The sequence below is a fragment of the Ylistrum balloti genome, unplaced genomic scaffold, assembly GCF_031769215.1.
Source record: "Ylistrum balloti isolate Yb309-2 unplaced genomic scaffold, AGI_CSIRO_Ybal_v1 Utg370728, whole genome shotgun sequence".
Lineage (NCBI taxonomy): Eukaryota > Metazoa > Mollusca > Bivalvia > Pectinida > Pectinidae > Ylistrum > Ylistrum balloti.
The window spans coordinates 689932-707570 of NW_026782431.1; the positions used below are offsets into that span (position 1 = coordinate 689932).

The window sequence follows — 17639 nt, forward strand, 5'->3', positions numbered from 1 at the left end:
GTGATAACCCCAATGGGCCCATGACATATACCAATCCCATTGGGCCCCTGGTACATCTCAATCCCATTGGGCTCTTGACACATGTTAACCCTATTAATTTGAGCAACACCTGTAAATTGTGACCATGGCAGTAAATAGCTGCACATTTCTCTCCTCTCTGAAAAATTTGGTAACCAAATGTAGCTAATTGAAACAACAGTGAAGGATCTGAGAATCTGCAATCACTGTTCTTTGATAAAAAAATTAAAATGCAATTATATTTTTACACTGACAACTCTTTGATTGGAAAGCAGCCAAGTTATGGATAAATTGAAATATTTCAATTGTAAAATTTTACTTCGTTTTCAAATCAAGAGAAAATGAAATTGTTTTTAGGAGTTGAAACCTTAAAAGTGAATCTAACATTGTTTTTTTTTCAAATGAAGAAGCAGAAATTTGCAGAGGTATTATTGTATATTGATAGAAATTAAGGAGATACAAGAGACAAGATGGTTCACCATTGTGACATACATCTAGCTGTGTCAGTAACAAGTGACTTGATGGTTCACCACTGTGACATACCTCTAGCTGAGTCAGTTACAAGTGACTAGATGGTTCACCACTGTGACATACCTCTAGCTGAGTCAGTTACAAGTGACTAGATGGTTCACCACTGTGACATACCTCTAGCTGAGTCAGTAACAAGTGACTAGATGGTTCACCACTGTGACATACCTTTAGCTGAGTCAGTAACAAGTAACTAGATGGTTCACCACTGTGACATACCTCTAGCTGTGTCAGTAACAAGTGACTTGATGGTTCACCACTGTGACAAATCTCTAGCTGAGTCAGTAACAAGTGACTAGATGGTTCACCACTGTGACATACATCTAGCTGAGTCAGTTACAAGTGACTAGATGGTTCACCACTGTGACATACCTCTAGCTGAGTCAGTAACAAGTGACTAGATGGTTCACCACTGTGACATACCTCTAGCTGAGTCAGTTACAAGTGACTAGATGGTTCACCACAGTGACATACCTCTAGCTGTGTCAGTAACAAGTGACTAGATGGTTCACCACTGTGACATACCTCTAGCTGAGTCAGTTACAAGTGACTAGATGGTTCACCACTGTGACATACCTCTAGCTGAGTCAGTTACAAGTGACTAGATGGTTCACCACTGTGACATACCTCTAGCTGAGTCAGTAACAAGTGACTAAATGGTTCACCACTGTGACATACCTCTAGCTGAGTCAGTAACAAGTGACTAGATGGTTCACCACTGTGACATACCTCTAGCTGAGTCAGTAACAAGTGACTAGATGGTTCACCACTGTGACATACCTCTAGCTGAGTCAGTTACAAGTGACTAGATGGTTCACCACTGTGACATACCTCTAGCTGAGTCAGTAACAAGTGACTAAATGGTTCACCACTGTGACATACCTCTAGCTGAGTCAGTAACAAGTGACTAGATGGTTCACCAATGTGACATACCTCTAGCTGAGTCAGTAACAAGTGACTAGATGGTTCACCACTGTGACATACCTCTAGCTGAGTCAGTAACAAATGACTGGATGGTTACCACTGCGACATACCTCTAGCTGAGTCAGTAACAAGTGACTAGATGGTTCACCACTGTGACATACCTCTAGCTGAGTCAGTAACCAGTGACTAGATGGTTCACCACTGTGACATACCTCTAGCTGAGTCAGTAACAAGTGACTAGATGGTTCACCACTGTGACATACCTCTAGCTGAGTAAATAACAAGTGACTAGATGGTTCATCACAGTGACATACCTCTAGCTGAGTCAGTAACAAGTAACTAGATGGTTCACCACAGTGACATACCTCTAGCTGTGTCAGTAACAAGTGACTAGATGGTTCACCACTGTGACATACCTCTAGCTGAGTAAGTAACAAGTGACTAGATGGTTCACCACTGTGACATACCTCTAGCTGAGTCAGTTACAAGTGACTAGATGGTTCACCACTGTGACATACCTCTAGCTGAGTCAGTAACAAGTGACTAGATGGTTCACCACAGTGACATACCTCTAGCTGTGTCAGTAACAAGTGACTTGATGGTTCACCACTGTGACATACCTCTAGCTGAGTCAGTGACAAGTGACTAGATGGTTCACCACTGTGACATACCTCTAGCTGAGTCAGTAACAAGTGACTAGATGGTTCACCACTGTGACATACCTCTAGCTGAGTCAGTAACAAGTGACTAGATGGTTCACCACTGTGACATACCTCTAGCTGAGTCAGTAACAAGTAACTAGATGGTTCACCACTGTGACATACCTCTAGCTGAGTCAGTAACAAGTGACTAGATGGTTCACCACTGTGACATACATCTAGCTGAGTCAGTTACAAGTGACTAGATGGTTCACCACTGTGACATACCTCTAGCTGTGTCAGTAACAAGTGACTAGATGGTTCACCACTGTGACATACCTCTAGCTGAGTCAGTTACAAGTGACTAGATGGTTCACCACTGTGACATACCCCTAGCTGAGTCAGTAACAAGTGACTAAATGGTTCACCACTGTGACATACCTCTAGCTGAGTCAGTTACAAGTGACTAGATGGTTCACCACTGTGACATACCTCTAGCTGAGTCAGTAACAAGTGACTAAATGGTTCACCACTGTGACATACCTCTAGCTGAGTCAGTAACAAGTGACTAGATGGTTCACCACTGTGACATACCTCTAGCTGAGTCAGTAACAAGTGACTAGATGGTTCACCACTGTGACATACCTCTAGCTGAGTAAGTAACAAGTGACTAGATGGTTCACCACTGTGACATACCTCTAGCTGAGTCAGTAACAAGTGACTAGATGGTTCACCACTGTGACATACCTCTAGCTGAGTCAGTAACAAGTGACTAGATGGTTCACCACAGTAGTATAGTAACATTGAGTTGTATAGTAAAAGTGGTACAGTAACTGTGGTATAGTAACAGTAGTAAAGTAACAGTGGTACAGTAATAGTAGTAAAGTAACAGTGATATAGTAACAGTGGTAGAGTAACAGTGATATAGTAACAGTGATATAGTAACAGTATTAAAACAACAGTGATATAGTAACAGTGGTAGAGTAACAGTGGTACAGTAACAGTCGTAAAGTAACAGTGATATAGTAACAGTGAAATAGTAATAGTGGTACAGTAACAGTGATATAGTAACAGTGGAGTGTTATAGTAACAGTGGTATCGTAACAGTTGTACAGTAACAGTGGTACAGTAACAGTAGTATAGAAACAGTGGTACAGTAACAGTAGTAAAGTTACAGTGATATAGTAACAGTGGTAGAGTAACAGTGATATAGTAACAGTAGTAAAGTAACAGTGATAAAGTAACAGTGATATAGTAACAGTGGTACAGTAACAGTGATATAGTAACAGTGATATAGTAGTAACAGTGGTATAGTAACAGTGGAGTGGTATAGTAACAGTGGTATAGTAATAGTGGTATAGTAACAGTGGTACAGTAACAGTGCTATAGTAACAGTGGTATAGTAACAGTGATATAGTAACAGTGGTATAGTAACAGTGGAATAGTAACAGTAACAGTGATATAGTAACAGCAACAGTGGTATAGTAACAGTTATACAGTAACAGTGGTACAATAACAGTAGTAAAGTAACAGTGATATAGTAACAATGGTATAGTAACAGGAGTACAGAAACAGTGATATAGTAACAGTGGTACAGTAACAGTGATATAGTAACAGTGGTAGAGTAACAGTGGAGTGATATAGGAACAGTAGTATTCTAATAGTGGTACAGTAACAGTAGTATAGTAAGAGTGGTACAGTAATGGTGGTATAATAACAGTGATATAGCAATGGTGGCATAGTAACAGTGATATAGTAACTGTGGTATAGTAACAGCTGTACTGTAATAGTGGTACACTAACAGTGATATAATAACAGTGTTATAGTAACAGTAGTATAGTAACAGTGGTATATTAACAGTGATATAGTAACAGTGGTATAGTAACAGTGGAATAGTAACAGTAACAGTGATATAGTAACAGTAACAGTGGTATAGTAACAGTTATACAGTAACAGTGGTACAATAACAGTAGTAAAGTAACAGTGATATAGTAACAATGGTATGGTAACAGGAATACAGAAACAGTGATATAGTAACAGTGGTACAGTAACAGTGATATAGTAACAGTGGTAGAGTAACAGTGGAGTGATATAGTAACAGTAGTATACTAATAGTGGTACAGTAACAGTAGTATAGTAAGAGTGGTACAGTAATGGTGGTATAATAACAGTGATATAGCAATGGTGGCATAGTAACAGTGGTATAGTAACAGTGATATAGTAACTGTGGTATAGTAACAATGGTATGGTAACAGGAATACAGAAACAGTGATATAGTAACAGTGGTACAGTAACAGTGATATAGTAACAGTGGTAGAGTAACAGTGGAGTGATATAGTAACAGTGGTACAGTAATGGTGGTATAATAACAGTGATATAGCAATGGTGGCATAGTAACAGTGGTATAGTAACAGTGATATAGTAACTGTGGTATAGTAACAGCTGTACTGTAATAGTGGTACACTAACAGTGATATAATAACAGTGTTATAGTAACAGTAGTATAGTAACAGTGGAACAGTAACAGTGGTATATTAACAGTGATATAGTAATAGTGGCATAGTAACAGTGGTATAGTAACAGTGGAATAGTTACAGTGACAGTGATATAGTAACAGTGGTATAGTGACAGTTGTACAGTAACAGTGGTACAATAACAGTAGTAAAGTAACAGTGATATAGTAACAGTGGAACAGTAATGGTGGTATAATAACAGTGATATAGTAATGGTTGCATAGTAACAGTGGAACAGTAACAGTGGTATATTAACAGTGATATAGTAATAGTGGCATAGTAACAGTGGAATAGTAACAGTGACAGTGATATAGTAACAGTAACAGTGGTATAGTAACAGTTGTACAGTAACAGTGGTACAATAACAGTAGTAAAGTAACAGTGATATAGTAACAGTGGAACAGTAACAGTGATATAGTAACTGTGGTATAGTAACAGCCGTACTGTAATAGTGGTACACTAACAGTGATATAATAACAGTGTTATAGTAACAGTAGTATAGTAACAGTGGAACAGTAACAATGGTATAGTAACAGTGATATTATATCACTGTTACTATACCACTGTTACAGTATAATTGTTACTATGCCACTGTTACTATGTAACAGTAGTATAGTAACAGTGATATAGTAACAGTGGAGTGGTATAGTAACAGTGGTATAGTTATAGTGGTATAGTAACAGTGATATAGTGATATAGTAACAGTGGTATAGTAATAGTCAACCGACGAAAAGAGGCTTAAGATTCCTGCTTGGAGCCTTGGATCAGCATCAGGACAGCTATACATACAACCTATATTGACTGGTAGATTGTAGGCTATCTGAGATTTGATGTGATGAACTCAAGACAGTGGGGAAGGTTTTGGACAGAACAGCTTTACAGTCAAACATGTGGAGATGTCAGTAAAGGCCAGAAGCTATATAAGGAGGAGAGCGGTTAATGAGACCCTGAGGAGAGGCCGTCAAAGGAGTCAACTAAACATGGGTATACAGACTGCACTTAAGGCTGCATCAGTATCAAATTCAGCCACTGGAATAAGACATTTCTGCCAGAAGGGGACAGTGATTTGCCTTAGAGCTGAAGATGAGCATCAGTTCAAACAATGTGATCTTACATACCTCAAGCAACACAGTGTGTCTGGACAGCATAAAGTTACTTACCAGTACTCACAGATCAGAATCTTTCAACCGCATGCTGCAGAAAACAAATCCAAAGATGATGACTTGTTCCTGCAACTTCTCTGCAAGTCTCCACATCACTGTACATCTGTGTAACTTTGATATTGCGGACTCTGTGACGTTGAGGTTAAAAGCCATTAGCAGTGCCTTGGTCAGTGGATCATAAGTTGTCTGACGAATCAAGTACCTAAGAAAGAGACAGATATATCATAAACAGTGACAAAGACATTTAGCCTTTAGAGTGACAAGAGAACGGCACAGGATCAGAAGATAGTGCATGTATGCAAAAGCATGTGTTCCCAATATTACCTTTATATCTAGAGTTGACAATCCCAAGACTTTGTGTTAAGAGATGTGCGAAGAACTTTTCTGACAGATATGTTAAGAACAGTGCTGAGAGATGTGTTAAGAACTGTGCTGAGAGATGTGTTAAGAACTGTTCTGAGAGATGTGTTAAGAACTGTTCTGAGAGATGTGTTAAGAACTGAGCCGAGAGATGTTTTAAGAACTGAGCTGAGAGATGTGCTAAGAACTGTTCTTAAAGATGTGTTAAGAACTGAGCTGAGAGATGTGTTAAGAACTGAGCTGAGAGATGTGTTAAGAACTGAGCTGAGAGATGTGTTAAGAACTGAGCTGAGAGATGTGCTAAGAACTGTTCTGAGAGATGTGTTAAGAACTGAGCTGAGAGATGTGTTAAGAACTGAGCTGAGAGATGTGTTAAGAACTGTTCTGACAGATGTGCTAAGAACTCAATGTGCTAAGAACAATCTTTCATTACTGTGCTTTGAAAATTATGTTAATAAATATATCTTGAACTTGATGTAATATTTTTGATTGTGCTTATTAAATATCTTAAATCTAGATTGCTTTTAGTTATCTTTTCTTGACAAAAATAATGATTTTGAGGGCTGTTGTCTTCTGATATCTGAGGCTGACTCAGCTTGTAAGATTGACTTACCTTGCTCAGGATGCTTGTCATCAAACTTTGTAAACTCACCATTGTCTTGAAGAAAACATTTATTTTCAAACACTTGCACTTACCTGCATCCTTTCCACAGCCTTGTACATCGTGGAGACTCTGAACATGATGATTCTGTATTCATGCCTTCAGCCAATCAACTGTTAAAGGGTGTAATTTGAGTTTTTGATAAAATAAAAATCTTCAAAACATCAATTTAAATATCCATTAGCATGACTGAAGTGCTGTCACTTGAAAAATAATACATTACAATAAAAAATCAGTGAAAGATGAGGTCATCTCAGCATGTGCTATATTCTCCTCAAAGGACTCATGCAACTGAATCAGGATATGTTATTACTTAGCACTTATGCTAATTATATTAATATTTGAAGCTCGACATAATACAGCACATTCGTTTTTTGGAATTTGATTTAAATCCCTCTGTGTGTCTAGACAAGAGGCCTAGAGGGCCTGTATCGCTCACCTGGATCTTTATGACCAACATTATCATATCTGTGCACATGTTCCACATTTAACTCATTTGACCCCTGTGACCTTGACTATGGGTCAAGGTCATTTCTTTTACTTTCTTGGACTTCATAAAAGAAACATACTGGCCAAATATTATGATTCTAGGCTTTTCGATATTTCATAAGACCTTGTTTAAACATTTTAACACATTTGACTCCTGTGACCTTGAAGATTGGTCAAGATCATTTCTTACTGCAAACTTTGTACGACACCATAAGAGGAACATAGTAGCCTAATATAATGATTCTAGGCCTTCCAATATTTTGAAAGAAGTCATTTAAGTGTTTTAACACATTTGACCTCTGTGACCTTGAATATGGGTCAAGGTTTTTTTTTTTGCAAACTTTGTTAGGCTTCATCAAAGGAACATTCCAGCCAAATATAATGATTCTAGGCATTCTGGTATTTTGGAAGAAGTCGTTGAAAGGTTTTAACAAATTTGACCTTTGTGACCGTGAATATGGGTCAAGGTCATTTATTTTTACAAACTGTGTTGGGTTTCATCAAAGGAACCTTCCAGCCATATATAATGATTCTAGGCCTTCTGGTATTTTGGAAGAAGTCATTTAAATGTTATAACACATTTGACCTCTGTGACCTTGAATATGGGTCAAGGTTATTTTTTTTGCAAACTTTGTTGGGCTTCAACAAAGGAACCTTCCAGCCAAATATGATACTTCTACGCCTTTTGGTATTTCAGAAAAAGTTGTTTAAATGAAAAGTCGGAGACTGGAAAAGTCCAGACGGATGATGGACTCCACGCTATGGCATAAGCTCACTTGGCTCATTGGGCACGGTGAACTAAAACTGATCAGACAAACAAATCGATAAATATCTCTGTGTATCTCGAAAAGCTATCACGTAATATAAATTTTCCCATACGGTGTATTTTGACAAATTCAGCTGTCAAATTAGGAATAAATGAAGGTAATTTGAAAAATTAAGATTTCAATAAGTTTTCTTAAATAAAATTGCAATTGAAATTGAATCAAGTCTTTTTTGCTTCTGTGAATTTATATAACTGAAAAGTAGAGTGATACCACATATATATATATATTCTCATCAGTACTGTGATGTCATCAATTGCTAATGATGGCTTCACCAATGCACTGTGATGTCATAGTGAAGGCTAGAAATCAGAAACTCACTGTTCGAAAAATTGTATTTTTACAGCTGTAACTATGGAAATGTTATTTAATGACAAAATTGACATGATTGTTTGCTCAGTCTATGAGAAATACACACACATTATTGAGTAAAAATTATCAAACCAGATAATTTATCCAAAATTCAAAAACAAACTCTTTCCTACTGTAAAACAGTTTTCCAACTGATCCTTTATAAACAGTTGAAATTCTCATCCAAAAGAACACCCAAAATTACCTCCCTTTATGCACCCCAGATGAAATTTTGATAAAATCATTATGAATAGGTTTCAGAATGTTTTTTAAGTATCTATAGCAATTATCAATAGAATTAATTTCAATTAAACACAGTAAAGCACATTTTACATAAAGCTTATTTTTTGATGTGCTATAAGGTAGCAGGAAACAAATAATTTGTATTTTTCCTGAAATCATTGGTCATGTTTGAGATATACAGGTACAGTAGTTTGGTTATGAAAAAAAAATCATTACATGTATATGTGTGTGTAAACTACATGATAATAACATTAATAGTAGAGAGATAAGATTTGTGTAAATCAAAAACATCCTATGATTTCTGACATGTGATTGCCTTGGTTACCAACTCAAGAAATGCTGAAAAAGCAAAAATACTGCTAATTCCAACCTAACACTACAACTTTAATGAAGAAATTTATTTCTGAACACCTGTCTTACAATCAACAAAACTGTCATGGTAACAAACTATTTACATTTCAGCAAATTCCAACTTGGACATCCTTCGCAATATGACCACGTATAAACAGTATGAAAATTTCACTTCCCGTAAAGCTAGTTTTTGGTGCCTAGACACAGACTCAAGACTTCCCAAATAGTAATCTCCAACACAAAGCTAAAATATTATTCTGAAAAAAACATGACATGACTAATTTTAGCAAGGATTTATTTCTAAAATCTTAATCAAAATCTTTATGAGGTAATCTAACGACCAAAAATATCACTCATGGCCACACATATAAACTGTTTAATGCTACGTATTTTTCTATGAATTTACACAGTTGTTAAAGGCTACAAATGGCATTATCAAGTAATTGTAGATTTCATACAAACATTATACGAATAGACGTCGAGAGTAGGCACAACACGAAGCAGTTCCAGTCCAATTCACTATTAATTCATGCTAAGAGTTGTTTACATGTTTCGGATCCAAGCGATCCGTCATCCATCCCCCACCACCACCACCCACCACCCCCCGGTATGTTTGGTGTAATTACCTCCCCTTTCTTCTTACATTAATTACATTTCAATTCATGCTAATCATAACAATAACTTATTTAAAAGCAAACCTTCATGCACATTGATCTAGTAAAGGGAGTGTATGGTATATTTTTTAACACCTTTCACTTTCTCCACCGAGTCATGAAATCTTACGCATGCACTTGGCAAACCTTTTCATTGCAAAGAATTTTTTAGTTCCCAGGACACTAACTACAGTGAACACAGTATTTGTCAGTACTTGCAATATCTACAGTTTGATATGGTGTTATACATGTACTAATGATTGCTTCAAGGAATTAATTCAACTTGTGTTTTGACTGCAATCTTCCAAAGCCTTGTATATTCATGTCATACATACAAGGCCTTTGAAAGTGAAATACATTTATTCTATTACACAATGACAAACCTGTATTTGTGTAACTAATTCATTACCCTTCCCAATCTCTCAACGGTTGACGGACGGACGGAAGACGGACACTGCAGTGTGTCATAACAAGGTCACTGGGTATTGCGGGCCAGTTGAGCTATAACACAGTTTGTGGGTGACAGGATATATTCCTCTACTCTCTATGTAGAACAGTTATCGCAATATGTATATCTGATCACATCTAGGAAGGTTGTTGTGCACAGGGACGTATATATTAACGTATGTATATACGTCCCTGTTGTGTGTATTTTAGAAATAGTTACCGTGTGCTTGCATATCCGTATCTAAATATTTGTTGGCATTTCATCACCAGACGATCAGTATTCGGATATCATGGCAGACGACCGTGTCACGAACCCTTTTTGTGCTGTAGGGTGTAAGATGTTCAAACACAACTCCACTCTTCGAATGGCGGACAGAGACTGACTTTTTTACTGAAGACACTAGAGAGGTAGACAGGGGCGATAACCAATGTTGGCTAAGCTAATACTGTTACATCTCTCTACCAAGATTTAAGACTCTACTAAAATGACTTAACAGACTTATTAAAAAGTTAATCATATTAGATTTACAGGATCAAAGGAATTAAATATTCACATTTGACCAGTCTCTTGTTTTCATTTTAAATACCGCACTGCTGTCTCTGGAAACATATCCGTCCGCGGATAGCTATCACGTGATAAGGTCTCGTTGGATAATTACATGACGTCATAGCTACAAGAAGCTTAACGACCGCAAGAGAGATCATGGAGTTTTTGCGCGAAAACAAAGATGGTTAAGTTTAATTTCAATAGCAACAATCTTTCCACATTTTCCAACAAGTACGACGGACAAAATACGGTGAGAAAGTTATATATTTCATAGATTTTAGAGTTTGACTTATAAGTATAGCATCTGGAATTAAAATTGCTTGAATATCTTTTACATTAAAAGTATAAGTGATATGATCTGTAGCTAACTAATTGTATTACTATAGATTTTATACAGAATATCCACGTTTAGAGAAAAAAAGTTATTTTTTCGGAATCAGGTGGACTTGTAGAAAGCATGTATTTATACCAACTGGGACACTGTTTGTGATATGCATTATTCCTGTTCAACTTAAGCAATTTCATCTTCCTGAATAGTAAAAAACCTCTCTCTGTAATTTGTATTTATATATCAAAGTATTATGGAAAGTGCGATTACAAGTTGCAATGACTTGTGCCAAATCAATTTGTAATATTTTTGCAATAAAATGTTTAAACTTTTCAATTTGTTCGGATCCAACTTAGGACTACAATAGTCTGTAACTCTGACCTACCATGCATTTTATATACGTAGATTGTCACTATAAAGAATGAAGAACGCCTCGTCCGTAAATCGAGCTGGATCCAGGAAAAAGTCATGGTTTTAGTCTGCCAACCGACGAAGAATCCGGCACCAGTTGACCTTGGTTTTCTGAAACTCACCCAGCCACCACTTGACTTTGGTCATTGGAAGCTCAACCACAAAGAACCAAGACTATGTACATTCAATCGATACAAGGTAATTTGAAAATAATAATAATCTTCAACGATCTCCCACCTGCATAATTTTTCAATTTCCTCAAAACGCGCATCCAATAATATACCCTCCTACCAGCAAAAACTTTGATTCAGCTGTAAAGGAAATCATCTTTTACTCACGCCTGTGGTAGGTTTGAAATCAGATCTTTTTCTTTCTAAGTTTATGGTCAATCTGTTGAGTAAACCAGAAACCCTCCCTAGCGGAGTCGGTAGAAGCGGCTAGTGTTTTACCTGGTTGATTCATTTGTATAGAATCTTACCTCTATATTTTATCATTTCTGAAAACCTTTGTCTAACACATCTTTTCTCTTTTTGTTTTAACACAATCTATAGACGGGGAAATCTTTAATGTTGCTTTATTTGTAGCAAATTTACAAATGTCTTAAATCCACGATACAAAACGTGCAACTTATGACTATCAATAAATTCCATAAGTCAGGAACCATTTTCATAAGAAGACACCACATTTCGTCAATTCTGCTAAAATCAGCCTCACATTCCCAATTATCAGTAACAAAAACGATGTCTTTTAGTTCCAGAGGAACATGATTCAAGAAAAACTGATGACATTGGTTTGTAGGCCAACGTTTCGTCCACAATACAATTTCGATCAGTTTAACAAACCAGCTAATACTGCTAAGGTAAGATCAGTTATTACGCTATATCAAACTCATCCGTCGGTCTGCTTATAGTGTAATTATCTCCCTTGTAAATATCATTTCTTATCATTGTTTATTTACCAGAAAGGTTTGTTGATATATTTTAATCATATCAGAATTTGAGTATCGAAACAAGATCTGATATCTGTGTTATCAATAAATGATATTTCATTATTTTCATATATAAATACCGAGGTCCAATAATATTAATTCTAGATTGATGTTTAAATGTTTAAATTCATGTTTAAATTTTATCATTTAGCGTGATGATATCTGTGACCTGTTGTGTTCTGGTACATTTGGAAACATTCCCACAAAACCATCAGCCTCTCCTGAAGTGGAGAAAAGTATTCCGTCCTCTGATAGAATTCACGAAGCGAGGCATTTGAGATCAACGATGTTGATCGAAGTTGATCTCTTTAATCTCAGCCATTCACCTGGACTGGTACACGATTTTTATTACGTTGATGTTTTAAATTCTAAAAGATAACTTGAAAATGAAGTCTTATCACAGACAAAACTGCTGGTCGTATTTCTTTATTCTAAATATCTTTTTATGTTAATTTTCTATTAACTGATACAATGGCAGTTTTCTCTTCACATGATATACATAATATTAATGGATGTTTTGTTTTCTTCAAACATAGAAATATCCTGTTCTGTTACTTAAGTCTTTTCAGTTGTGTTGATCTGAAATCCTACATATACTATTACCGAATTATCAATGTTTGTTTCCAGGAAGTCAAGCGTCTCAGTCGACCAACGTTGTCTCTCGGGTATTCACCAAGAACAGAATCACCCACCAGTTCACCACCAACTCTATATCCGGTAAGAGACGTTTAATCCAATGCTAAGAATGGGAGACTTTATCTTGAGCTGTGACAAAAGTTCATTACTAGCTGATGTCTGCAGTATATACATATATATATATAGCATTTATTTCTTTAATTTTGTTAGAATTATGCCTTGATTAATTCGTGTGAATGATAAAAAAAAAAGAAATTTTATCAAACATTTTTGAACAATAATTTGCTCTACATTCTGTTTGCTATTTCAATTTTAGATATTACAAAATAAAAATAGCATTGGTTTTCTGCTGTTTAACAGTTGACAATGACCCCAGCACTGATTTGTAGAGCGAGGAGAATGTCTACAGAAGCCATTATGTCTACATCACAAGCTGTACCAGCCATCACGTCATCAAGCTTGTCTCTAACTGAATTCATATATCTACAATCATCTTCAATGTCACCACTTGTACCTCAAAACTGGTCTTGCTCAGCAATGGTAAATATTGGTTCAAGTACGTCAGCCAGGGGACAACAGCTGATGATAAGCATCACCGAGACCATCGAATCTCCACTTCAGCGACTGGCAATCAACACCGAATTTACAGCCTCAGTTGCAGGTGCACCATTGCATATCGCTGAACCTTCTTCAACCAGGCCGGACAGCGGTAGATTTGCGTCACTGGAGGCACAGTTAACTGCTATGGTCGAATCAAACGAAGACCAGCCGCCTCCCCTTCCCATGGGAGTAGCAAGAAGAAGGCCCCTCTATCGGGTAGTCACGCCTCCCCCAGCCGCCTGTATGGGAGCTGCGCTTCTTCCTAACAGAGCAAATGAAAATGGTAAGTTTAAAATCTGTGGATGTATACATGACCCGTGCTATCAACTATCAATGTTTTGCTTGTATGCTCAATCCTCTGAGTATAAAGTGTTAATTTGTTGGATGTTCTTTCTCTTTAATTGCAAAAGGTGAAATCTTCTTATTCGAAGAGGATCATTACAATTATCGGATTGTTGGAGAGAAGATACAAACGGTGGACTGTTCAATCGATATCCTGTCAAATCTACATTATATCACTCAAACTGACCCCAGGACAGAAATTATGCATATCCTGGGATCCGGAGTGTTCAGCTCGGTGAGTAGAAATGCTGCATTGCCTTTAGAAGACATCGCTCTCAGGCTTTCTGAAAAAAAAAACCATTTAATGATTTACGGAGGACACAAAAGAGACACGAGTGAATGACAACATACATTACAAATTAAGAATTAGGTAGAGCCAATCCATGAACTATAAACCGTACAACAGAGCTGTTAGTTTGTTCTAACATTGTATGTAACGGGTTGGGTTCACTTGATGGGGTGGGTGTGGCATACCGTGCTGTACAGAACAGGATACGATCCTCTGGCACACTGTGAAAAGTTGTAAGATCGTAAGTCTCTGGCGTGGATGAAATAAGCCCGTAAACTTGGCCTGCTATACATCAGAGCTTGACACAATAGCATTTTACAACTATGTGTAGATTTCATTTAGAAAAAAAAATTAATAAAAGAGAATTAAAACAAGGTATTTTCATCCGTACTGAAAACACACTCGTATTTATTTTTCTGAATCACGTATCGGGAAATATTTCAAGATGTGATAATATGACTGTGTGAAAATTCTTTAAACATATAAACCCACATATTTATACAATGTGCTATTCTGATTTTACTGCTGTTCATTTTACATAACAAAGCATTAATATATACAGTTGTTAATGGAGTTGGTTTTACATTTGTTAATAAAATTGTTTCTATTTATCAGTAACAAAAACGATGTCTTTGTTTAGTTCCAGAGGAACATGATTCAAGAAAAACTGATGACATTGGTTTGTAGGCCAACGTTTCGTCCACAATACAATTTCGATCAGTTTAACAAACCAACTAATACTGTTGAGGTAAGATCAGTTATCACATTATGACTAACTCATCCGTTGGTCTGTTTATAGTGTAATTATCTCCCTTGTTTATGTAAATATCATTTCTTATCATTGTTTGTTTACAGAAAGGTTTGTTGATATCTTTTAATCATATCAGAATTTGAGTATCGAAACAAGATCTGATATCTGTGTTATCAATAAATGATATTTCATTATTTTCATATATAAATACCGATGTCCAATAATATTAATTCTAGATTGATGTTTAAATGTTTAAATTCATGTTTAAATTTTATCATTTAGCGTGATGATATCTGTGACCTGTTGTGTTCTGGTACATTTGGAAACATTCCCACAAAACCATCAGCCTCTCCTGAAGTGGAGAAAAGTATTCCGTCCTCTGATAGAATTCACGAAGCGAGGCATTTGAGATCAACGATGTTGATCGAAGTTGATCTCTACAGTCTCAGCCATTCACCTGGACTGGTACACGATTATTATTATGTTGATGTTTTAAATTCTAAAAGTTATCGTGAAAATGAAGTCTTACCACAGACAAAACTACTGGTCGCATTTCTTTATTCTAAATCCCTTTTATGTTAATTTTCTATTAAATGATACAATGGCAGTTTTCTCTTCACATGATATACATAATATTAATGGATGTTTTGTTTTCTTCAAACATAGAAATCTCCTGTTTTGTTGCTTAAATATTTTTTATATTATTAAATATATATTAAATATAAATTGTGTTTATCTAAAATCCTACATGTACTATTACCAAATTTTCACTGTATTTTTCCCAGGAAGTCCAGCGTCTCACTCGACCAACGTTGTCTCTCGTGTATTCACCAAGGACAGAATCACCCAACAGTTCACCACCAAATCTATATCCGGTAAGAGAGATTAATCCAATTGGAGAGTTTATCTTAACGGAAACCGAACAAACATGAAGGAACTTCCTACAAACATCACAGTGAAATTGAGCTGTGATTAAAGTTCATCAATGGCTGATGTCTACAGCTCTTAACCATATTAAAATAACAATAATTTGTGAAAACACCTACAATCCAAGCCGTCCTACAACAAAGATCACCAACCCCAGTTATTTTATCAGGTGTTCAACTTGCATCATTATCATCAACATCGACAAATCTAGTCAATGCTGCAGCAAGTTCGGACAGTATCATTCATTCCTTGAATCATGCCTCCATTAATTCATATGAATGATTAAAAAAAGAAATCTTATCGAACCTTGTTGAACAATAATTTGCGTTACATTCTGTTTGCTTTTTCATTTTAAGACATTACAAAATAAAATCAGGGTTGTTTTCCTTCTGTTTTACAGGTGACAATGACCCCAGCACTGATTTGTAGAGCAAGGAGAATGTCTGCAGAAGCCACTATGTCTACATCACAAGCTGTACCAGACATCACGTCATCAAGCTTGTCTCTAACTGAATCCATATATCTACAATCATCTTCAATGTCACCAGTTGTACCTCAAAACTGGTCTTGCTCTGTAATGGTGAATATTGGTTCAAGTACCTCAGCCAGGGGACAACAGCTGCTGATAAGCATCACCGAGACCATTGAATCTCCACTTCAGCGACTGGCAATCAACACCGAATTTACAGCCTCAGTTGCAGGTGCACCATTGCATATCGCTGAACCTTCTTCAACCAGGCCGGACAGCGGTAGATTTGCGTCACTGGAGGCACAGTTAACTGCTATGGTGGAATCAAACGAAGACCAGCCGCCTCCCTTTCCCATGGGAGTAGCAAGAAGAAGGCCCCTCTATCGGGTAGTCACGCCTCCCCCAGCCGCCTTTCTGGGAGCTGCGCTTCCTCCTAACAGAACAAACGAAAATGGTAAGTTTAAAAGCTGTGGATGTATACATGACCCGTGCTATCAACTATCAATGTTTTGCTTGTATGCTCAATCCTCTGAGTATTAAGTATTAATTCATTTGTTGGGTGTTCTTTCTGTTAATTGCAAAAGGTGAAATCTTCTTATTCGAAGAGGATCATTACAATTATCGGATTGTTGGAGAGAAGATACAAACGGTGGATTGTTCAATCGATGTCCTGTCAAATCTACATTATATCATTCAAACTGACCCCACGACAGGAATGATGAATATCCTGGGATCCGGAGTGTTCGGCTCGGTGAGTAGAAATGCTACATTGCCTTTAGAAGATAACATTCTTAACTTGTTAATCAAAGACAACCTAGTATAATATGGTATTAAATGTCTATGTAGGTGCTATTGTAAAATGATCACAAAGAAATCAGTTGTCTCTAATGTAATGATTATATCTGAATTATGTTAATTTTTCAGGTTTTCACAGCAACACATCTACCATCAGGGGAAACAGTGGCATTAAAATTACAACACGATGGAGACGAGAGAACCGTAGAAGTAGTTGCTGAAGCAAGGATAATGGCATTGTTGTCGCAAACAAGATTTACACCAAAGCTGTATGGGTTATTGCCAGACCCAACAGATCCCAGAAATCTACTTATTGCCATGGAAATGGTTGGAACAGGCATAACATTGAGGAAGAAGATTGAGGAAAACACACTAACTGAAAGGCAGAAACTAT

General features: G+C 36.8%; 1 long non-coding RNA gene across 1 annotated transcript; it reads right to left on the reverse strand.

Annotated features, from left to right (window-relative positions):
- Positions 1–5816: 5816 nt before the first annotated feature.
- LOC132557815 (uncharacterized) lies at positions 5817–10480 on the reverse strand. Its single transcript, XR_009554532.1, has 3 exons — positions 10383–10480; positions 6840–6917; positions 5817–5985 (listed from the first exon to the last, which is right to left on the reverse strand). It is a non-coding gene; the product is annotated as an uncharacterized LOC132557815 (long non-coding RNA).
- Positions 10481–17639: the final 7159 nt, after the last annotated feature.